The sequence below is a fragment of the Vidua chalybeata genome, chromosome 7 (genome assembly GCF_026979565.1).
Source record: "Vidua chalybeata isolate OUT-0048 chromosome 7, bVidCha1 merged haplotype, whole genome shotgun sequence".
NCBI lineage: Eukaryota > Metazoa > Chordata > Aves > Passeriformes > Viduidae > Vidua > Vidua chalybeata.
The window spans coordinates 22,305,364-22,330,335 of NC_071536.1; the positions used below are offsets into that span (position 1 = coordinate 22,305,364).

The 24,972-nt window shown below is 38.7% G+C and overlaps 1 protein-coding gene across 2 annotated transcripts in view; it reads right to left on the reverse strand.

Annotated features, from left to right (window-relative positions):
* Positions 1 to 24,972, reverse strand: part of SLC4A10 (solute carrier family 4 member 10) — a 187,084-nt gene that overhangs the window by 138,213 nt on the left and 23,899 nt on the right. The window contains exon 1 of one of the 2 annotated variants that reach the window (XM_053947405.1): positions 14,026 to 14,035. The exons of the other annotated variant lie outside the window; for it this stretch is intronic. The gene's annotated coding sequence lies outside the window, so the exon portion shown is untranslated. Of the gene's footprint in view, positions 1 to 14,025; positions 14,036 to 24,972 lie in introns of those variants that run through there. 2 annotated transcript variants of the gene reach the window in all.

Consider the following 24,972-nt stretch of genomic DNA (forward strand, 5'->3'; position numbering starts at 1 on the left):
ATCTTTCTAAGAGCATGCATGACTATATTCCTTGATATTACAGACCAGGATGCTCTCATGTGAAACTGCAGAGTAACAGGAGACCTAAAACTTAGCTGTTTCAGTATCCAAATACTGAAGCACCAAAATTAGTAGGGATCTTTGAAACTAACAGATTTCCTAACTCCTAGAAACTCCTCAACGTTGGTTTCAGAGCGCAAGAGCCATGTGCTGTCAGCACGCACACAACGCAATGCGCTCTCCTCTCCTCGCTCGCCAAGCAAAGCTCGCAGTGAAGACACGAGGGAAGAGCAGGGAGCAGCAGAGCCGAGCCTGACACCATCTAGGGCCCAGCGGCTGAATAACACACAGCTGGTCCCAGCAGCACCAGGGCCAGTCTGACATTAATACAATTAAAGTGAAAGCTCTTGGCATCCATCGTCGGCTCCTTCAACGACTCTTCCTGGCTCAGTGGCAGCCTCGTGCCCTCCTCTGAAGCTCATAACTAAATCTGTAAAAGAATATGCAACTATTTGCCCACTGTAAAAAGCAAGTATTTTATTAATTATACAAAGCAAGTCTTGTCGCAGCTGAAGCCTATAAATTGCTGGGCAGCACACTCTCAGTGATCATAGAACCTTCTTGCAAGCAGCGTGGATTTTTCAAAACTCAGATCTGTGATAACAACTGGAGCTATGGCTATAACAAAAGCCCCAAAATTCAGCAAAGGGAGGTGCTTTGGGGAAGGACAACAGTTCAGAAGCCCAGGAAGACATCCACATATACATGTCTCATTTGCTTGTGTGAAAATGAGAATGCACAAGGAGAGCAGACTGGTGTTCTCCTCCTTTTGCTACTGAAATGAGCAAGAACACAGTCTGACTGGCCTTTCCTAGGTCACTGCTGCTCATTACTAGAACATTTAAGGTTCTGCAGGTTCTGCATTTTCCTATGTTTAGGACCTCTCAACCAGGAACAACTTTCTCCTGAAATATTCAATCCAACAAAAAAATGTAACTGATCAGAAAGGAAATTAACTCTTTAATTCTTTGACACAAGAAAGGCTCATTTTGGATACCCTGCTATTTTTAAATTATCTCAACTACAGGTGAATGAGTCATTGATAAAACCAAAGCGAATTATTTCCTTTTGCACAGAACCATCTGAAAGATGACCCATCCCTGCAAAGCTACTAAGACAAACCCTATTTCATGGACCTCAGTATGGAAAACAAAAGCAGAACCATAGAAATCTTTGAAATCCAGTATCTTGCCTCAGGTTAGCCCACTATTCGGTTCTTATTGCACAAGCTAAAAAAGAAAACTAGTTAATGGTCTTTCCTCTGGTATTCAGTCCCTCATTCTGGTGATCAGCAGTTTAAAGTTTTCCTAAGCTGGTGATTGCATCTGTTGAATTAAGATCATTGTACTCAATTACCTAATTCCTTTTTAACCTATTTATGTGCATGGCCTCCACAATACCCTTCATCACTGTAATTTCTGCACTTGAACTCTATACTTTCTCAAAAATGTTTCTCTCATTTTTAACTTAGTAATTGATAAATGTTAATGAAATTTACTATTTCTGCTATAATGAAATCATTTGGATTTATTCTGTATTCACTTTCAATTCTTTATTTTTCACAGTATCACATCCTCTGTCTCCTGAATTGCCTCATTTCCAGAACAACTGCTTATCTACAGAGCTTCAATTTGAACAGAATTTATTTCCCCACTAGCCAAGAAATCCTGATTCATGTAACACCAAAATGTGATCCAGACTTAACAGTCCTGAAATTGAAAGCCCAGTCTCAGGTTGCCAGCCCTCAGGGCTACCATCAATGACATTATCTGAGATCATGCCAGATGGTCTCTGTCACTACCCCATGAAAGCTGCAGACAGGTCAGATAACATCTAGTATTCTCCTTTTTTTTTTTTTTTTTCTTGAAGAAATTAAAAAATAATGTGCAGAAAGCTCTCTGAAACATCTTTTTATATTAAGTCCCCATCAGCAGCCACTTAACTCTCAGACACACATTTGTGTGCAGCAAAGGAAACAGAAGAGCGGGAAGAAATGCCTGAGTAGAGCACAGCACTGGAAAGAGGCATATCCTGAACAATGAGTATGCTGGACAGAAGACAGAAAACCACTCCAGGGGAAAAGCAAGTTTGCTCCAGACAAAGGATATTGACAGCCAGCAGGAGCACCTAAAAATCAAGATATTGCCTCAAAAAATGAGATACAGAAAGAAGCACACATAGAATGATATTTCTTCTGGATTATCAAGACTGATGCTTTCACATTTTCAGTCTCTACCATGAGAGTCAAAATCTTGCCTATTTTTTTTTAACTTTCAAATAAATAACTAGAATATTGGTGTTTTCTTGGTGTCAAAGTTATAAGATTGCAAGATTATAGCAGAAACAAAAAAGTTAACAATAATGATTCAATACTAAATTTTCTTTTTTTTTTATAATTTCTTGCTCTAAGCATTATATTCACACTTGGACCACTTATGGCACATCAGTAATTTAACACTGCCAAATATGAGAAACTTCCTTATCACTGTATCCGTATTCCCACCAATAAAGATATCTAAAATGAAAATATGAGACACTTGAAAATTGAGATTTTGTAAAGGAGTCATGCTGCTGACTGTGGATTGAGACATTTTCCAATTCCACATAAGTAAAGAAAAAGACATATTTTTTCTTCTTCTTCTTTTTTTTTTTTTTTTTTTTTAATTCTACAACCATTTCTAATACTTGTTGGAAGCTGCTTTAAGGCTTAAAATATTTTAATAAATCTCAATGTGATTTCAGTGCCTTGAAAAAGTTTGGTCAATAGGAAATGTCAAGCACTTGCCAACTCAGAACCAAGCTTGGGTCTGGATAATTCCAGGATTCTGTGTGAGGCACTGGAGCAGGCTGCCCAGGGCAGCTGTGGATACCTCAGTTCATGGCAGTGCTCAAGGCCAGGTTGGATGGGGCTTTGAGCAGCCTGGTCTAGTGGAAGGTGTCCCTGCCCGTGGCACAAAGGGGGCTGGAATGAGATGATTTTTAAGGTCCCTTCCAGCCCAAACCATTCTATGGTTCTATGAAATGGAGTAGAATAAGTACTAACCACAGTATTTGTAACAAACTCAAAGGAAAATTTACTTAGTCTTGTATTTCTTGAGAGCTGAAAACATTCGATCGAACTGCATATACTAGGAAGAAATTTTAAAAAGGATTCCCATTAGAATTAAATGTGTTTTCATATTTGCCTATACAGACACAGAAAGCACATCCTTTCTAAATATACAAGCAAAGCCTGCTGAAGAAATATCAGATGTTAGCATGAAAATAATCAGTTCATTATGGACTGTAAAAAAAAAAGCAAACTAAAATAGTAAGTCATAACAACTACAAATTGATATTATTTTCCCATATAAAATATATCAGTAACAGAACTAGACCCAGTTCTAGGAATGAGTTTAAAATGTATTAAAATTAATTAAATTAATTCCAGTTCTAGGAATGAATTAAAAACTGTACTACAACTGTGAAGCATTAAAAATGTATTACAGGTTGCACACACCATCTCTCAATTTTTTTTCTTTTTTTTTTCTTTTTTTGCTCAAGTCAATTTTGTCAGACTTATTTTAATGATTTTTATTACTTTTTAATAAATATGCATAATGGAAGCACTATATAAACAGTTATTTCTGCAATCACTGTGAAATGAAAAATGAAAACCTCAAAGGTGAAAGTATAGCAGATAATAGAATAAAAGTCTGTGGGTTACAGTATTTGTACAAGATGAATCATAATACTCTAGAATTTTTTTTTATTTCATATCCATAAAAATGCATTTGCCCTATTCCATAAAATTTTCTATTTGTTGTGCATGAAAATTGGAAGTTTTCTTATTCCAAAAAAAAAAAAAAACAGAAAAAATACAAACTGAGAGGTATTTTTAATTCCATCCATTCACAATTTATAGCTATTATTATTTGAACTCTTAGAACAAGCACTTTATGTGATTATAGTCATAATGATTATGCTACAGTAGCTCAGTAATTTCCACGAGCAGTCTGGAGAGTAACAAACTTAGCAAAAATAAGTAGATTTTTGTATTGCCAGAGATGTATTTGTTTTCATTCATGCCGCTAAGCAGGCTTGTTGTTCCTATGTGTACTGTCCTAGCCCCTGAACAGGCCAGCCACAGACCAGGACCTGTGAGTGACAGACCCTGCACCCACTAAAAGGAAACCAGAGTCTGCATCCCAAAAAGTTCACACCATTTTTTTCCTAGACAAATAAATATAAAATATAACCACCTAAAGTTTTTACAGCATCTTATCCATGCTTTAATATTCTTTCTTCTTACCATGTTTATTCCTGTGGGATGTCAAGCACAAAGCAGATTAGCCCAATTTTCTCAAGGGTAAACCTACATGGCATTTATGCAAGGTCAGCACACACAACTAAGGGACTTGAAGAGAAGGCTCTGATTCTGTCCACCTTGCAGCAATTTTTCTGTACAGCCATCCTTTATATGCAATCCAAGAGAGAAGAGACACACACAAACAAATAAACATTAAATAGTTAGTAACTTTTGATGAGTGTCATAGTTAGCAATTTTAGTAGTCTAAGAGTCACCAAGAATTGGTTTTGCAGAGATACATATTTCTAATACTGCCACTGAAACACTACTCAGAATTTTATATGATGAGCTGATCTTAATACCAGACCACTTTTGGAATCATAATTTCTACCATTTTAGATTTTAAAACAATTATTTTAGAGCAAGAACACTACTTTCCCAGCAGAGTTTCTCAGATCCTGCATTGGATGCATCATCAAAACCTACATCCTTTGTGCTGAACTACCCAAGACATATTTGTAATTTGAATGTGGAACAGACTGGATTGTATAAGTCTGAATCACTCAAAGAAAAATAAACAAAACAATTTAGTGATGTTTTACATATCTCCACGTTCACATGTTTTGGTAATAACTTTCATTAGATATCTTAAATATTTCCATATTTTTCTTTTTAAAAATATTTTACAAAGTTCTATTTGTACTCTCTAGCTTAACATTTTTCATAGACATACATATATTAACAAGTTTAACATTTATGGAGGAATTTGGGGGAGGGAGGCAGGGTAAGGTAGCTTTAGGATTTGTTGGGTTTTGGCTATAATGTACTGGGTCAAGCTCTAATTCTGTTACCATGTGCAGTCCCACAATATCTGCTAATGGGAACACAGTTCCTGTAGCAGAAGTTAGTCCAAGGCAAATCCTTCATCATGGGTACAGCTCTCAAAAACACCTCTTGTCCTCCACAAGCTGGCCAGTCAGCAGCACTCCTTGGTAAAGCATGCACATTCTTCAGCAGCTTGATATTTTTCAAGGAAAAAAGGGCTTTGCTGCTTCTGTTATTTTTGCACAAATTTGGCCAGCACTGGACAGAGAATTGGGGGAAAAAATAATAATTCACAAATATTCAGTGGAGAGTTACTTTTTTCTTTTCAAATGGTCTTCACTCCAGAGGCAACTGCAGTTGTGTTGCTCTGGACAATACTGCCTAACATTAGAAACCTCTCATCTACCTGGGGTTATGGGTGGGCAAATAGAAAAAAATGTTCACATATTTGCTGGCCAAAGTAAATCAATTCAGATATAGCAGACACAAAGCCCTGAACTTTTAGGCAAGACAAACTGAAATGAACACAATCAAATGACACGAACTATAGATCACTAAAAAACATTTCATCCTCTCTAAAGCTGAATGTGGCTTTTTCTTTAGAAGATCCTTTAAAAGTCTTTTTCTGCCTACGTTGTTTTAGACAAAATCACATGAGTTATGAGTTTTCAGTGTATACCCCACAGCAGATTTTTCTCAATCCATTCCCCTACAAGATGAGGACTGAGGGTGAGGGGTTATTCCAAAAGCAAGAGGCACATTTGATGTTGATGGGGAAATCCAGGCAGATCACTACAGAAAATACTCCTTTTTCTGAAATTGGTGAGAATAAGCATGAAGGCTTCTGCACTGCTCAATGCTATTTTGAGAACATATTCACCTAATCTGAAATCATTCAGATGCTTCTCCCAAAACAAGGAATTCACTTATTATTAGAATTTTCATGAGAAGATTCTCAGATGATTATGAAACACAGCTTTATGAGTGCTTTTACAGATCATTGCTACATTTAATTTCAAAAGCAATTATCAGATCGCAATAAAAACAAGTGGACATAGTTAAGTATTTCACTATAGCATAGTCATAAAGAGGAAAAACATAATAAAGTGGAAGGTTTCTAAAAGACAATTATACACTTAGTCAGTTCTTATGTTTGAGCATCTATCTTCTCTTCAAATAAAGAGAAAGGATAACACCAGTTGAAGGAGATGGATAATATGGGTTATGAAATTTACTGAAAAAAAGTAATGTATGTTAAAATCTCAGCCCAGAACAGACTTGCAGATACTGCATGAAGATTTGCCGTGGTGATGGTACCTTGGAAACCTACAAGCCTCAAATAAAGTAGCAATAGTCTCAAAAGAACTGGAAACTAAGTTGTTTCTGAGGAACAGCATTAAGAGGGCTGGCAGCAACTGCTGCAAAGACTTGGGGATGAGGGGGCAGAAGGGAACTAATTTTATTCTATAAATTCTTTTAAAATACCAATACATATAATATCCCTTCTGCTGACACGATAATGTGCTGATCTGGGACACTCTGGTTCTATTTTGGTAGCTACTTAAATAGGTCACAAAAATGATTAAAAGAAATGCTTAATGCATTTTTAGGAAAATGGATACAGGTTATCACATTTTCATGAATTCAAAGGGAGACGAATGCTCACTATTCCACAGGCAACAGGAAATTCTAATTTTGTTACATTCTTCATACTATAGAGTATAGCAAGAGAATAACTTTATTCCCCTGTGTATGCTGTTCTTTGACTTCATAAAGGAAAAATATCAAGACAACTAGTCAGTACCACTGGAAAAAAAAAATCTAAAGCACTTAAAATTGACACAAAATCTCTCTCACTGTGCCTTTATTTCCTAATCATATTTGCAACACTATGAACATCCTTGATACCACACAACCACCACAAAGTTTTCAGTGATACTCAGAATTCAAAAGTTTTCAGATTTGACATGAAAACACATTCTTGCTTTTGCATGCTTACCTCTAAAGTAAAATCCCCATGTACATTCATATGTTGAAAGAGAAATTTACATGTACCTACCATCTTCTCTCCGGAAAAGACATGGCACTTTGCTCTCAACTTTAATGGCATTGTTTGCCAGACTAATTACAGTTTAAGTACCTATTTTTCATTCTTGCTAGGATTTAACAGCAGGGTTGGGTCTTTTTTTCCATCCTTACATTGTTTCAGTGACTATGAATGGCTCTAGAGATAATTTAGCACAATTGCTAGTGACAGATATCTGGAACTATTCTGCAAAACCGTGGCTTCAGATCAAGGGTATTTTGAATTTATAGCATTTTAACTACTATTAATAAAAGTTTCCAGAAAAAGGTGCAGATTTTTTTTTAATCTCTCCCCAAAAACTTCACAAACATGCAATATTTTCTGTCATTTTTGAGTGTCACATCTAATTGCTGTGACAGTAATAACTCCCAGGGAAATTTGCAGCTCCACTAGTGCAGACAGAATCCTACACTCTTTAAAAAGTCAAGAGGATTCCACAAAGGTTTAAAAATCTACATTTCAGATTGGCATTTTGCAGACACAAATTAATAATGTTGCATTTTATTGTTTTAAAACCTGCTTGAAAAAAAAATGGATAAACAGTGAGCATTTATCATTGTGTGCTACTCTTTGAATATGTTTACAGTAAATGTAAATATTTATAGAAAATTCACTATTTAGGTGGACTTAACCGAGGGTATCAACATTTATAATCCAGATAAACTACTTCTTTCTCCTTAGTTTGCACTTAATCTATCATCCATCTGTAACATACTTGTGCCAAAAAGACAAAAGTGAGCTCTTTTCACAGAATGGTAGGACTGGAAGAGATCTCGTGAGGTCTTCTAGTCCACTACTGAGGTCTAAAGCAGCAATAACTGTCTTACCTACTCCTACAAATGGGTAATAGATTCCACAAACATACCAGACTATTTGTCCCATTACTACACCACTCTTAGCATTAGACAGCTTTCCTTAACATGCTTTTAAAATTGCCCCATAACCTTTCCCTTGGCTCAGAATCCCTTCCCTTAATTGATCCTTTTTGCATCAGTATTACATACCAAACGTGTGTCTCCAGGCTAAGGAATCCCAGTTTCTGCAAATGCTCTTTCATATTTTTAGGCCCATGCTCATTTTTGTTGTTCTTGACTTGTTCTACAATTGCTACTCTTCTCTCAAAACACACATATAGTACTGCACTAATCAATTAATACCTTACAAATGCCAAATACTAGCCCATGTAACTTGCAGACTTAATTTCTTCTAAATATGTTGCTGAGCCAGTTTTCTTGCAGCAAGTTCCTGGTCTGTTTGATTAAAATTGAGATCTTGGAAATCTTGACCTTATCTTTCACATCTCCACTAAATTTCCATATGTATTTATTTATAAACTTTGTGACATCTCATAAATACCTAATTAAACAAAGTGGAAAGGCTCTAAGTAGGAAAACAGGGAAATCAGCAAAGACAGAGAAGACTCAGGATTCAAGATACTATTTTGTGCCTGCTGTACAAGGAGGCAAAAGCCCTAGTTTTCCTGCTTCTGTCCCTACACTTCTTTGCACATGAAATTTAGTCGGCTCCCTTTTGCCTTTCATACCAGTCAACCATGATGCCCTTGCTTCTCCAAGTTTGCACAAAACTCCACACCTCATTTACCCTCATTTTACCCTGTAACTTCTTTTTTCCCCAAGACATTTCTTCTATTTTTAGCAATAGCCTTTATCATCTATTCCAACTTTCACCTTGCCTATCCTAATAAACAACCTTGTAGAACAAGGGTGGATTTAATTATCTTTAAATATGTTACGCTTTTTTTTATTTTATGAGAAGAACTTTTAAACTGCACCAACATTGAAAATTGTGTGAACACATGCAGTGCTCCATAAATTTGTATGACATCAAAATGGTATTATTATTGCAAAAGGAGTCAGATAGATGCAATTCTTTATTATTTGGGCTTTTTGCAAGGCAGACCTGAACCTACGAAAGGAATATGCAATGCCTATGGCTTTCCCTTCTCATATCAGACACACGACTAATGGTCTAAGACACTTCACAGTGGATTAAGTATTCCCTCACCTAGTTAAATCCTCTCAACCATTGAAACTGTAAACATTACTTATTTAAGAAGCATTAAAAGATGTCAGTGGAAGTATTTTGTTTTAGAATGCATTCTATAATTTTTTCCAAAGGAAAAAGTAGAAAGAAGATACAATTATCAACAGAAGAAATTGAAAGCATATATTTAACATGTAGAATTTGTGGGAAGAAATCAAACAAGTTATATCATTGCATTAAGGTGCAATGATTTCCACACAGTACTCTTTTTTTCTTTTTTTTCTTTTTTTTTTTTTTTTTGTGCAAATATGTCTCAGGCTGCCAATTATTCTTAAAAAGAAACACCAGAGAACACTATATGATCCAGATGTATTTTTTTGGACTGTGACACTGGCAAATGTAAGGGAGAAGTTGGAGGGGCTTTAAAATACGTGATTGTGATTATTACTTCATTTCTTTCTAGCATTTTATAGGAAAAGTTTTCTTTTTCTTTTTCATTTAGAATTTGGAATCAAGCAGTAAGAAAATACCAAGAGCAGAAATTCAGTCCTAAATTTATAGTTACAATTAAGTTTTAGAGTTTTATTTTCTATGTTGCCATTATCTCAGCACTCTTGTCTTGAAAATGTAATACTGCCTCTGTATTTTTCCAAAATTATCACAGCATTCCTGCAGTCTCTATAAACTTGCCTTAAGTGTTGCTATAATGCTGTACTCTGGGGAAGTGAACTGGGGATGAGTACCGTTATACAAACCACGGGGTCATGCTCTGACACCCCTTCTCACAATGAGCAATACATTTCATCTGAAGTCTCATCCAAGGTCCCACTCAGCATTAACAAAAGCAAAAGAAGTTGGCCTGTTAGTGTGAACAGCTTCCCACACTCACCTGCTACATTAAAAATAGTTACTTCCCAAGATCTTGCTATACCATTCTCCCACATACAGAGTACTAAGCAGCAATAACTGCGTGCCATTTGCAGCAGCACAAGAGTGCTCTTGATACAAACACTGTCTTACCTAGAGCATACACATCATACACTGTAGTGCATGCATATGCAGCATCCACATATAGCTCAGCAACATCACGCTTTAAGGCCTTGTATCTACCAGACTGGAGCAATTAATTTAAAAATAAATAAAAAAAATAAATACAACAAAATAGCTCTTTAATTTTAAGACTGAATGAGGAGGGCAAGAGAACATGAACTTAGAAAGGAAAAAGTCAATTTCACTTTCCATACATGGGTTTTACTGCTGCCTTCAGAAAACACAGGAAAACAACATTCAAACATAAAAATAGTTAGCAAAAATACCTGTGTTTTGTCTATACATCCTCCTTATATGCAAAATATCAAACCTCTACCAAATTACAACCCTATTTTTAAAACCAATTTTGCTTTGCATACGAGAGAGCCAGAATCTACAGGAACAAATATTAACAACTTGTGCTATGAATAAATTGCCAATAAAGCAACAATTTTCAAAATAATTTCCATGCAATAATTTCCATACATGTACACAACAAACTTGCAATATTTAGTTCTTTGTTAGGAAATCAACAGAAGATCTTTGTGGAGGTCTGCAGATTGTTTCCCCTGTTCTGTAAACAAATGATGACTCCTCAGAAATCTTTCAATTACTCACAACTATTTAAAGCATTCTGAATAATCACTGAAAAAAACATACTTGATGACTGATAAAGAACTAGATGATTCTGAAAGCATACATTTTGTTACCATATTAGTATATGTACTGAACAATACAAATTAAGACTATATTTGCATTTCCAAGAGCAGCTTCAACAATTTATAACCAAGTGAAAAATTTTCTTTTTTAATTTATTTATACAATATTGCAGTTATGGTAAATTAGCAATAGATTTCTTATAATTTTTAGCAAAATTTGTCCACACTGAAAAAAAAAAGAAAACAACCATTAGCACAACTGCTAACAAGGCTGTTGTCTCTGTATAAGATCTGTTTTCAAAAAAAGTGACAGGACTGCCAAGGAAATTATTTAGTTCCTCAGAACCACAGGCAACAATGTCCTTTATTAGTTTTCAAATTGCTAGGAATTGGAGTTTTCAATTAAAAACTTGCATAATAAATCAATAACACATGACTAACACTAGAATAAAAGTAAATTCCACTTTGTACAGACTGTGATGCTTTGGTGGGAAATTTTATTGAGGCTTCACTATCTCTGAGCATCATTAGTAGATAAAATTAATAAAGGATTACATTCTCAATCCTCTTACTAGAAATAACAATTAAAACATATAATGCATTACACAAAAAAAGACAAAAAATTAACTCTGTTGCATATAGCAAAGCCCCCAGACTAACCCCTGAATTAAAAAGCTCTGCTAGAAGCCTTTTTCTTCATACTCAGAGCCCACTGAACTGGGACAACACTTGGGAACGGATCTGTATTCATTTTACAGCTTGCATTCCTGTTCTGTTTGTTTCCAGTCAAGATGAGGATAGATCCCCAAAACAGAAGTCCTCTAAAGGTATGTCACAACATTAGCTCCCAAACTAACAGACCTTAGCACTGATTAGTTCACACCTATTCCTGTTCCCCAAACTCTGCCATGACTCCAGGTACAAGACTCCCAGCATGCAAAAGGCATTTCTGCCTTATAGGGCCCTAGACAGCAGCCAGGCTGAGACTGCCACAGCACAAACACACACTTTATTGCCTGACACACAGAGAAAACATCACCAGAACCAGAAATCTGGAAGGAGCTCTGCCTTTGCCATCATTGTGGCAGGAAATCAATGTTGTGTTTTGAGCTGCACAGACCCTCTCAGAAACCAAAAGAGTAAGAGGGGACAGGGGTACATGCCACAATATATATATTACATGGAGAAGTCTCCTGTCCCCACTTGAAGCAAATACAACTGAATTAATTGGCTGTAGTAAATGGAGGTGGGAACGAGGACACAAAGGTAGCCAGCAACAACACTGATCTGCAGCTCCATGGACAGGGACCTGCAGTTCTGCAGAGAGGTACTGCACCAGGGCAGGGCTCCTGAGGGAACAAGGGACAATTGTCCCCTCATCAGCACACAAGAAATATTATCTTCTTTGGTGCTCTCAACCACAGCAACAGCTTTTTTTTCTGGCTACAGCCCTGGAGAAACAAAATTTAAAGCCAGACAGCTCAAGGCAATCCTGCACGTTGTGCTTTCTGAAAGCTGACTCCTCTGGCTCCCTGTGCAGTGGCCATCGCACAGAGACGACACACCTTGACAAAGTGAGACTAGCACATAGGCCAGCAAGGCATGAGCAAGAGCAAAACTGCTACTGACTGCTGCATTAGTGTGAAACACTAAGGACTCAGCCTTCCATGGAATCACTATCATGAACTACAGATGGAAACTTGGTTTACATTTATTTGTCTCTCTACAGAAAGGAACTCGGCAGCCAGTCTGTCAGTGAAAGCAACAGGACCTTCTACTCCACTGTCAGAAACTGAGGGCAGCCAGTAGTAGGAAGGAGGATTCAGAAAAGGGATCCAGAAAGCAATGGGAAAAAACTGTCCCTGCCACAAGGAGAAAGATGCCAGAGATAACCTCACACTGTGTAGCAACCTGCCACCTGATTGCAAAATGGACCACGTCAACAGATGATGGGAACAGACCCTATGAAAAACGGGCTTGCCACGAGCGCATCTCATCAACCTGCAGCAGCTGAGACTTGTCTCTTTCAAGCTTTGTCAATGTTGTGCAGCTCGCTGTGCTAACACACAGCCATTTCAGGAGCAGCAAAGCCTCTACAGACCTATGCAGTGTGTTGACAGGGATGTGTACGCACAGTCAGACACTTGTGTATGTACATGAGAGACTTTTCCTTGCCCCAGACAGATTTCCTGTGCAAGGCAGGAACCACCATTCACAAACAGAATCTCAGTATGAGATCGAGATCGACACCCACAGTTAAACCTTCTGTGTGTCTGCAACCCTGGGTTTGGAGGAGGCCTGGCAGGAAAAAGGGTCCCTACAGATCTAACAGCGTTAAAAGCCCCCCATCAACTGATCCCTTTCCTACTTGCACGGAAAAGGCTGCTCAGCCGTAGCTGTGCAGCCACACGGTGCTCGGAGGAGAGGATGCAGCGCGTCCCCCTCAGACAATAACCCCCAGATCACCAGCTCCACGGCTGAGCACAAGAGACTGCGACACGGCAGCACGAAGCACGGCCCGGGATCCGGCGGGAGGCAGACCCTGCCGTGTCAGTGCCAGCCCTCAGCAGATTCCTCTGCGGTCTGCAAGCGAGGAGGGCCAGGGACCTCCGGATACTGCCCCAGCCCCGGGCCCGGAGCGGGATCCCCGCGGGGCTGCCCACAGGTGCTCGCTCCCCCGCACTGCCCCACCGCCGGGGAGCAGAGGGGCAAGAGAGCCTGAGAAAGATGTCGGAGGCAGGGGAACACGAAGAGAGGGGGTACCGAGAGGAAGGGGATGCCAGAGGCGGGGGCCCGGAGGGCAGGGTGTTTGCCCCCTAAGGGACACACGTACACCCACGCACAAACACACACCGCTCCATCCCCGAGCGTCCTGGCGCCGAGACACTCCCGCCGCCGCGGCATCGCCCGGCACCGGAGCGAGCCAACCTGTTTCCCCACGCACCGAGAAATCGGCTGCGGTGCCCAGCACGGGCGGGCGGGCGGGAAGGCGGCCCCCCGCGCCCCCTCCCCGGCTGCCTCCCCGCGGGGCGCGTCGCAACCCCCCGGCCGGGGCCGCGCTGCGGCAGCCGTACCGTGGGCAGCAGCGGCTCCATCTGCGCCCCTTGGTCCTGAGTCTCCATGCGGCGGCGGCGGGGCTGCGGCGGCACCCCCTCCCCGCCGCCCGCGGGCCGGGGCGCTCCCCGGGCGCTGCGGGAGCCGCTGGGCTGCGCCGGGCTCGGGGCTCGCTCCGCGCTCCCGACTCCGCGCTCCCGCCGCGGATCAGGCGGCGCGGAGGCAGGAAGCGCGCGCCAGTCACATGGCCGCGCACACCGCCGGCCCCGTGCGGGGGGGCAGGAGCCGGAGCCACCTGCGGGATGCGGGATGCGGGATGAGGGATGCGGCCGCTCCCGCCGCGGCCGCAGGGCCGGGCCCGCCTCGCCCCTGCACACCGGCACCCCGCGGGCGCTGCAATGGGATCGGAGGGACCGGGCCCCGCTGACCGCCGGGTGAGACTAGAAAACACCACACACGGCTCAGAAGTTGGGCACTGTACGCCAAGCTTCAGCCGCCGGCTCCCCAGCACTGCTGCTTCTGTGCAGTCTTGGGCCATGGTTTAATTTAGCCAGCACCAGAAGAGTACCAGAAAGCAGTGACCCTTCACTCAGTCCTGCCCGACCTTGACCCTTAGTCACAGACAGCACCTTCAAAAGAGAGTTCTGCCCCTCTCCCCATTACGATAACCCCACCTTCCCCTTCTACTTGCAAATCACAAACATATCAGAATACCATATTTTTCGGTATAGGGTTGATAGGAGTCTCACCCTCTTTTTCACCCAATTTTATCATTCAAGCCTGCTACACATTTGGCTTCTCCTAGTCTATCTGGCTCTGCATCGCAGTGGTTACATTCAGCTATACCAAAACCCCAACAAGCTACGCAAATGGTTGTCAAAGCCTAAATTTGCTGTACAAATGGGAATAAGAAGCTGAGTCCCCACAGTACTTGTACTACTAAGAACAAGTGTGACACTGCCTATCAAAACAACTGAGCTAGAGAAATTTGTATTTTCATCACTTCTCAGCGTATCTTCCAAAAAAACCAAGCCCATCCAAACCTGTGTGCATAAAAATCAAAGTGGAGAGATCTGGTTATGAAATAAACTAACAAGTAAACTTCTATCTCCCTGTTAAATTAATTTCCGTGCCAAAGCAGCAGGCCATGCCCTACATTTTGGATATCCTTTGCAGTCTAAAAGTAGATCAATAAACAGCTTCACTAAATCTGATTAATTTCCTCTGCCGTGGGACATGTTCTTGAAGTATCCCAGAGATCTTCCAGGCTGAATTATTTGTACATTAGCCAAGCAAGACACAGAGCCAGGGGAGCAGCATGAAGGAAAGGGGAGTCAAAGCTGATTCTTACAAAGAAGGGGGCTATTTTTCTGAGTTACAACTGAGAACTTATTCTTTAAAGTGACACATACATTTAACATTGTAAAGAAAGACAGACAACAGATATGGTCCAGGTTCTGGGGTAAAGGCAAGATGTGTATTTTCATAACATGATTACAGATCTACAGTAATTAACACAGGAGGCCATTCAGGTCACTGGAGGTAAGGCTGTGTCAGCATTTGCGCAGTAAAACCCTATTTGTAGGAGCTTATAATTAAGATATGAAAGTCATGATGAAGCTGGGAAAGAGTGTGTTTAAAAGTGATTTTCCTCCTTTAAAGAAAATAGATTTAAAGTGAATATACCACCTGTGAAATAAGGAAGACCAAAAGCTTTCAGTCTACAGGCAAGTATTTCAATGAATATTAGTAAAAGCACCTTAGTCTTCTCTGCCTAAATATCTCAAGCTTGTACAAGAGTATTTTTTCAGTAGGTACTGCAATTCTTCAAGCTCAATATTTTGCTCCCCAAAATATTCCTCAAAACACACTCATCCACATAGACACATCTAATAAAAGTAAAGCCCACAACCAATTCAAATACTGTGTGCATGACACTGTTCCCCAACACTTCACAGTGAAAATCAGGATCAAGACCACAAGCACCATGCTCAGGAATTACAAGTGACTTACTGAATGGACCATCAAAAGAGAGTTGGGATCAGCCATGTAATTGTTTTTGCAAAGGTTTTATGTCAGAGTGCTTTACAGTCAGGAGTTCACCATTATGGAATAATAGATGAAATATGAAAAAAGTCAGTTTAATAACAAACCTCTCCAAATCATTCTGTACTGTCCTGCTTCACAAACATAAAACCACCACAGACTTCCATAGCTACAAAGCCACACTTTGATAGCCAGAGTCAAAGTGCGAGTCATTCTTTTGGCAGCTGTGACAAACATGGTTCAGTACAAAGGTCCAAAATGTTGAATCCAGAACTCCAAAGCCGAGGGCTTTGCATATACAAAAGTCAAAGAACAAAAAGGACCTTGCTGAAAATTCTGGTTTTAATCAAATATAACTAAGCTATTTTTTGTAACATTATAGCAGTATATCACACCAAAAAGAGCATTAAGAGAAAGTAATATTTATTCTCTAGTTGATTTATAATTGAATTTGAATTCTGTTTTCCCTTACTTCAAGTTGGCTTCTTTCACTATTGCATCTGATTGTAAGCCATTCTTCCATGTCCAGCAATTTTGTTAGTATTACTCTATTACAATAGTAATTTCATTTCTCATCCCCAAAAAATAAGCTTTAAATTTGTGAAATTTTAAAATAGAGCAGGCTTAATTCCCAGTTTCAACTTTTAGTACACAATTAGGTGTTATTTTCAAGCTTTTATACATGAAGGGTAAAAAAATTTTCTCAAATCATCAATAATTGGAGAAACTTCATCACAAAAGCAGCTGTGAAATCATGACATACAGATACACTTAAGTTGTAAGATTAAGAATACTTAGGATATGCTATAAAAATAAATAATTTTGTGGCATATTTATGTCAGATTGATTTTTTTAATACATATTTCTAGTGCATTGGATAAATGAAATAGTGAGTGCTTCTACATTTACTTGTACAGTGATAAAGCTCCTAAAGCAAACGTCAATGGAAAAAAGGGGAAATATTGTTCTTGTTCAATAACATTCTGAATTTATGTCAGAAACTGACCTGATCCCTGACTGGTGTCAGCTTTCATAAGAAATTTAAGACAGCAAAAGTTGAATTTTATTCTTCTCCTTCCTCAAACTGCCTTTTGCCCCTTTGGCCTGCAGCAAGCCAATAACTCAGATGTTCTCTCAAGTCACAGTCAATGTATTAAGCCCAGCTGAACAGAGATTTTGTTCCTCAGAAGCTGTTCACAAGGGGTATGTTTTGTATATAAACTAAATTACATTCAAAAGGCTCAGAACATTCTCAAAGTACTTTGTAGGCATGTAGCATAGATTTTGGAGGCATATACCCATCTATCTGGGCTTGACATAAAAATGGTCTGGGTTGTAAATAATTCCCACTGTCTTGAGCATCACTGACATAGCCCTGTTTATGCAAAAATAGATGTGTGATAAGAAGCAGCAGCAATAATGAAGACCTAGAAATCACAGAGTTCAAGCTCATGAGAGGTCTTGCAATATTTCTCTTAGTAAGTCTTTGTAAAAAAAGGTGCATTTTCATTCCTAAAGAGTACTTCCTTCCATCGGGAAGGTGAAGGAATCACTTCCTCCACCTAAGTCCCAAGATGGTATTCTGATATACTAAGTGATGCTATATATATGGGTGTATTTTTATATGCACATAAAAGCTGTAACAGAGTCCTAGCATCACTTACTGGCCCAGTACCACTCACATTTTTACTGTCATACCTTTCTGTCAGTTTTTGTTTTGTGATCAATATATAGCTATAATTTAAAAGAAATGCTTTATTTAAACTATTTTTCTGAACAATTCCTGTTCTAGGAAGACATCCTGGGAGTATTGGCTCATCTCCCAAATTAGCCATAAAATATGTCATTCTACCAGAATGGAGTGGGGTAGGAATTGCTACTAAGCAAGAGTGAACTCTACAGAGCTGTTAGTTACAAACCTGAACATGAGAACTATTTACTTTAAAATGTCCCCACAGCAGAAATATGCTTGAAGCATAATTCATTCATTTACATATATGTCCAATAGTCTCAGCGTGTTCTTAATTCCTAAAAGAACCTGCACTCTGTCAGATCTAATGTGGTTGCCAGTAGATTTTAGCAACATAGTGAACAATTTCACACAATATTCAGAATCAGAAAGGACTGGGGTTAGATCAGTTTGCTCTCTCTTGATTCCTGCCTAAGCTCGAGCCTCAGATACACTGGTAAATAAAATGCATGCACAATACACATTAATTTGAATGCTCATACTGTGCATATTTATCATAAATATATTTCTTTAATGAAGGGAAACCTTTAAAAAAATTGCTAATTATTTTCATCTTGTTACAGGTTATTTCTATTTCAAATAAAACAGCAAATTAATTCCTAAGCTTCTGGGGGAAACAAAATAACTATCAAGCAGTCAGAATCCTTTTCATTCTATTTTTGTCTTAATGACCATAGAAGATGAAATAGTAATGGATGGACCTCTCAAACTGCATTTCATACTACTAAAATAAAGATGCGAACTGTCCTTACATATGAAGAGGAACATCCCATCGATATAACCTATTCCTAATACATTTTTTTTTCTTTGTAATTAGAGAAACTGTTCTGACAAAAAGGTAAAAAAGGGGAGGGGAAAAACACAATTTCTGGCAGCAGTCTTTCCTCTCTCCATTCTTCCTCCCTAAGTGAAGATAAATAACCATCTGGATCATTGTACTGCCTTTGTGACAGGTGGTACTCAGTTATGTTTCTCATTTGATTGGAAAGTGGTAATGGCTCTTTAGCAGCTCTTTCTTTTGCTAATATACACTGCTCAAAATGATTTACTCTAAGTTAATTCATTTGAAATATGATCCAAAAATATTCAGTACTGATTGGGATGTATTCTTCAATTGCAACATAATCTCTTTTTTTCTATTGGCATTCAAATTAGAAAGAAGTACTCTAATAATTGTTTCACTAATATAACTTCTCATATTGTTCAGCCAAAAGAAGTAATGCCAACGAAATATGTCTGTGTCCACAGCCCAATCCTACAACTCCTATGACACAGGGAGACAATCTGTGTTGGTAAAGAGCACCAAATATTTGTTACTTTTTAAATTTTCCCCAAAATGGATCCTCTACCAAAGGTTATGAATTTTATGGTATTCTGACTCTAAGCTAGGCCTCTGACTTCTGTTATAAGGTCAATATTAGAGAATACTATTTTAAAATCTAAACTAAAATTAAGATGTGTTAAAGACTCTTAAAATAATACGTGTAATTAATCATTATATTAGTTTGCTAATTATTAAGATAACTACTCTTTCTAGGCTTACTTTTCAAGTGAAAGAAATTCCTCAGACATATCATCCATTTAATCCTGCTTTGTAAATAAAATATGTTGAATCAGGCCCTGATTAGTCACTGACCTAAATAATCCTTCAGAAAGATTAAGCTATCTTAATTTAAAACCTGCAAGGGGGGCATAATATATTGTTTCTTGCTCAGTTACTCTAACAGCAAACTATAACTAAACATATATCTTACAGATGTAAGACACTTATCTAGATTGAGCTTCAAGTAGTTGGATTTTGCTACAATTCTTACTTCGAGGCCAAGAAGTCCTCTGTCATCAGGAATGGTTTCCTTATATAGGTAAGGACTGTGTAAATATTTCTCTTCCTTTATGGCGCTTCTAATTCTCTGCTCCTAATCCTCTGCACCACTGCCATGGCTCCTCTGAAGTTTCCAGTTTGCATGGGAACACCACACCATTACAAAGCCTGGCCTGACAGCGTAGCATTAGGAAGCCAGACCTCCGGATCCGCCTTTGACCTCGGAATCATCCCGTTTTCCACATCATGAAACACGAGCGTTCCCTTAAGCATTGTGCCACGAGGAGAGCTCCTAACTGGGGCATCTACAGGGTCAGATGATGGTTATTGGGAGAGATGAATGAGGCTGGCTGCAGTTTTTTTGTTTGCAATATCTGAAATTTGCAAGTACATACTACAGTAAATGTTACAAAGGGCATATATCTACTTTCAGTTTTTAAATCCTAGTCATATTCTTTGTCTTGCCTTAGACTGTAATCACTTCAGCAGAGTTTTTCAGCCTCCATAACAGATTAGACTGATCATGTGGCCTTACTGTGATTGAGCCAATGTAATTGATTCTTACTGTGATTGATTCATTAAACTATAGAAATAACTATGTAAAATTCATGAACAGTAATATTTTGCACATATACCTAAGACAGCAAAGCTATCTGTGTTAGTCCCAGAAAGAGAAGCACTAAGCTGTGTCATGCTGTACCCATTTTTCTCATTACATCTTGAGTAAGATGCATTATCCCAGCTGCTGGGATTTTCAACTTTGTCTTGAATTGCAGACAACTGAAGAGATTGTTTGCAACATTACTTTAGCTAAATCTTTAATTACTTTAGCTAAATCAATTACTCCTGGCAGAAAAAGCACCCACCTCCTCCTCAGGTTTTCCAAATACAAAGTTAATTCAAATCACTTCAAATCTAAATAGAGGAAAAGGAGAGAGGAAAAAATTGCAAGGAAAATTATCTTTTAATTACAATTTTGAAAACAAAGCTACAAAAATTATAAATATTTCAATAAAAATCCCAGTCTAGTCTGCATATAACCCTGAAGTTTCTCAGTAAATCAAAGCAGTGCTACAGGTAATTTATGGAGCTGAAAATCTAGCTCCCTCTCTATCCATCACCTTTGACAGGAACCCAACCCTGGTATCATAGAGTTTGCTTAGTAGGTAAGATCATTTTCTCCTCTTTTGGGAGCATCTCTGAGTTACCAAATAAAACTGAATGAACTATACTTACTATACTTTCTAATCACGCATTCTTTAAGCAGCCTTTAAAGCAGCCTTTCTGCCATACACAAGATTTTAAAAACAAATACTTTAGAAATTACATCACATGACAATTCTTCATTGCAAATACGTTTTACTTTTTTCATAATTTGCAGTGCTGTACTAGATTTTCACAAAAACTAGATCCACACGTAGTGCATTACTAATAAAGATGGCAGTGTTGGCTTTACAAACTCTTCTTTTGTTTCAGAATACCACCTTTGTCAGTTTTGCTGCTCTAACGCCCTACATAGAGGGGAAAACCTTTGCTGTGTTTAAACTGACCTGCTAATGAAATAGAATTACATGTCCTTCTTATTTTTCCACATGCTACATTTCCAGACCAAAAAATCTTACCTGAAATCCAGAATCCAGGATCTTGACTAGCTTGCCATTTCACAAGAGCAGCAGCTGGCATAAACTGGCAGAGCTCCAATATAGTCAAATGGGGTTTATGAAATGAAAGTGCATTCCTTACTGAAGTAGCCAACTCAAATCAAAAGCAGGAATTTAAAAAGGAACTATTTGAAAAGAATAGCTACAAAGAAATTATTATTCTCTTTAAAGATAAATACTTTAAAGCTGAGCTTCTAAATTGCACAAAGAGAACAAATTCATCCATGTTCTCCAGTAGGCAGGTAGCTGGGACACAGAAAGTGAAATCTTCATTGAATGACTAATCTCACGGAAGCCAGTGATACCAATTCCTTGGTTTTGTAAGAATTTTGCCTCATTAAGAAGACACTTTTGGCCTAAAGAGTAGTGATCAGTGATTCAAAACCCAACTGCAGACAGTTAGTGTGTAAGTGATGTTCATTTCTAGCCAGTCAGTTTTGGGATGGATCCTGTGTCTAATGCTTCAAGTGTTTAATATCAATGACCTCCATGGTGGGACACAATGAGCCCTCCTGAGGCCCATGGAGAGTTCATGGCTAACTGGAGGGGTGGGCTGACAGAAACCTCATGAAGTTTAGCAGGAAGTGCAGAGTCCTGTACCTGGGATGGGTCAACTCTATGGGGTGATTTAGCAAAATCACAGCCAGCAAGTGCAGGAATGGGATTATTCCCCTTGGCACTCAGAAAGCCACATCTGAAAAAAAAAATGCTCTGGTTTTGGGCCCCTAGTATACAGAGGAAGATCAACAAACTGTCTGTTCAAATTATATACTTACAGCATTGTCAGCCTAAATTTACAAAAAAACATATTGTATATACAGAAAAAGGCATTTCTCAGCTATAACAACTCACATCTCCCTAAGGTAAACATTTAAGATGATTCATGACCTAGTAGTAGGATTTCACACAAATTTCTCAGATACCTTTAGCCACATTTGAGTCATCTAACACTGTCAGAGTAACCCGCTCCAAGTTGTCTTGCATTACACATGAAAAAAGAGAGATTACTTACAAGTAGCAGCATAATGTCTGAACTCCAATTGTTTATCCAATTTTGACCAAAACACGCTAACCACAGGACTCAGCTCAAAACTTATGGTTATGATAAGAAGCTTTATACACAAGTATCCCTGGTACTTTCCTCCTTCAGATGAAAAAATATAATAATAAAATTTCAATTATAAAGAGAAAACTGAGGAGAACTAACATGGCAATATTCAGGAATTATTGTTGTGACATTAAACATATAGATAAAATGGTTTATATGAGCTTTTACCAGAGCAGTAGAGAATTCCTATCCGAGTTCTGAGAAATCTATATGTCTGTGGATTTCTAAGACAGTGAGTGTAGGATTTCTGTATTTCATTTATTTATAGGGTCTTTAAAACCATTAATAGACTTTTTTTTTTTTTTAAGACAGATGCAATTTAGTACATGCATTGTCTTTACATTTCTACAAATACCCCATTATTAGTAAATTTGTAACTGGCAGGACCCAGCTGCAAATCCACTCTGTAGCCATTACATTACACCCAGCAATGCTCTAATCTGAGGAATCATTGCCTGTTCCTAAAAATCATGTCATGTCATGTCATGTCAATGCGTTGACACAGGTGAAATATTTTACCACCTGCCAGCAGGACCAGAAGCCACTAATGCTTCCAGAATTCCTCTAATACTCCCACTGCACACATGAAAACACATTAAAGTGAAAGTGTGAGGTTATCAGGACCACCTGAAGCATCAAACATATCACACCGAGACAACTGCACTGTTGAAAACATGCCTGAAGGCACTGCCACACAATTCAGCCTTGGCGTCAGGCTGCATGTTGAGAAAACAGGGATGGACTGATTAAAGCCTTGATCAAAATTATGACATAAACTGTGCTTAACATCTCTAACAGAGACTGTGGGACACTAGTATCTAAACTGGCTAAAGGAACAAAGATTGCTTCTCACGTCCTGTGGTTCTCACTCTGACATGTCCATATCAAACAAGACCATGGTACAATTTTGTCCTCATTCCCAAAAAGAGGAAACTGTCATGGGGAAGCTGTAGTGCATCACAGGCAAGAGAAGAAAGACACCAAGAGTGCAGGTCTTGATCCCAGTTACCTCAAGAAGCACTTAGAGACACTGGAAAGTGAACAGAAGTCAGAGTCTTCTCAGGACAATAAATTGTTTTGCCCTACCCTAAGAATCAGTGGTCATCAGGATAATCCTGCAGGTCTCAGCTGTAAGATAGTCACATCTCTAATGTCTGGCATCACACTGGCACCACTTTTATAAAACCTGTAGTTTGTTTGTAGTTTGCTACCTTTTGCTAGACCTCATGAAAAGAGCACATGTTCAGCAGTGAACACTTTTGCCTACCGCACTGAGAGGTGTTTTCTGTCCATACAGACTTATGTTTCTCAGACCAAGCTACAACTACACAACTTGAATCATATTCAAGGTTTGCAGGAGGTTAACGTGTTTAGGGGAAGAGCACTTTTTTGCATGCCAGTGCTCCTAGCATAGGAGATAGTTTATATTTTACTATATTTCTTGTTGTAATTTCAGAAAATATAACTCTATTTCTATACTGAAGCACACTCAGTCATATCTAATCCACATCTAAATTACTAAGATGGCAGGGGAACTGCAGTAGCACCAAGCACACTGTAAACCATCCCTCTCTGAAGGAATTAGTCTAACTTCCATTGCCCTGATATCTACCATGACAGCCTAACTGATGAGCAACTCCCTGTAAGATCTTCCATGATTATTTATGTTTTGAGATCATTCAAAAGGAGCAAATACACAATGAAGATCATACCAATGCATTTCCACATGATTCTGTAGGTCATCTTCAAAAACTTTAAAAAATTACTGAAAAGGGTTTTAGCAAATTCAACATGGAAGCTTTGACATATCCCCTTGATGAGAAAAATTATAAGGGTGTGACAATATATGATTAATATTTTAATCAATACTGAATTTGAATAACAAAATTTAAACAGATTTTCTAATAGATAAAAAGAAAAGGAGCTTTTATAACAAAGGTAAATCTAGCCCAAAATACCCTTGTGAGTAATTGTCACAAGTTCTGCCATTTCTTTTCGTTTGTGCACAAACCCTCGGGTGAGTACATTTTCACCTTAGCTGATTGCTACTGTTTGTCCAAATCACAAGGCTACCATCAATCAGAAAAGAGTATAATTTAATGCCTACAGGTAGTAAAAAACAATACAATGGGAGACATTTTTCTCTCCCTTGTGAAGTGCCTGTGATAAATTGCCCATTTTCCAGTCAGGACAATTCAAAATCACCAAGCTGACTTAAATATATGAAAACCTTCCACGCTGTAGTAAACACCTGCTGGGGATATTAAATAGAAGGAAGGTCAGGAAGATTTTCCAGCTACTAATGAATTTGCTGTCAAAAAAGAAAGAATCCACTATCCAAATTTTATCTGTAGACGAAGCATTAAGAACTCCAACACACAGGGATACGGCCACCATCTCTAGTCATTTAACACAATCATGATTACTTCACAAGAGCAGCTTGTCTCAATTCACAAAATGTACTTTGCACAGCTTTTGGTAACTGTGCAAAGCCACAAACCTTAGAGCAAAGAGCTTTAGAGTCATGTCAAAAGGCAATTCCATATTTGTCTGAAAGTCCATATACTGGTGAATTACCTG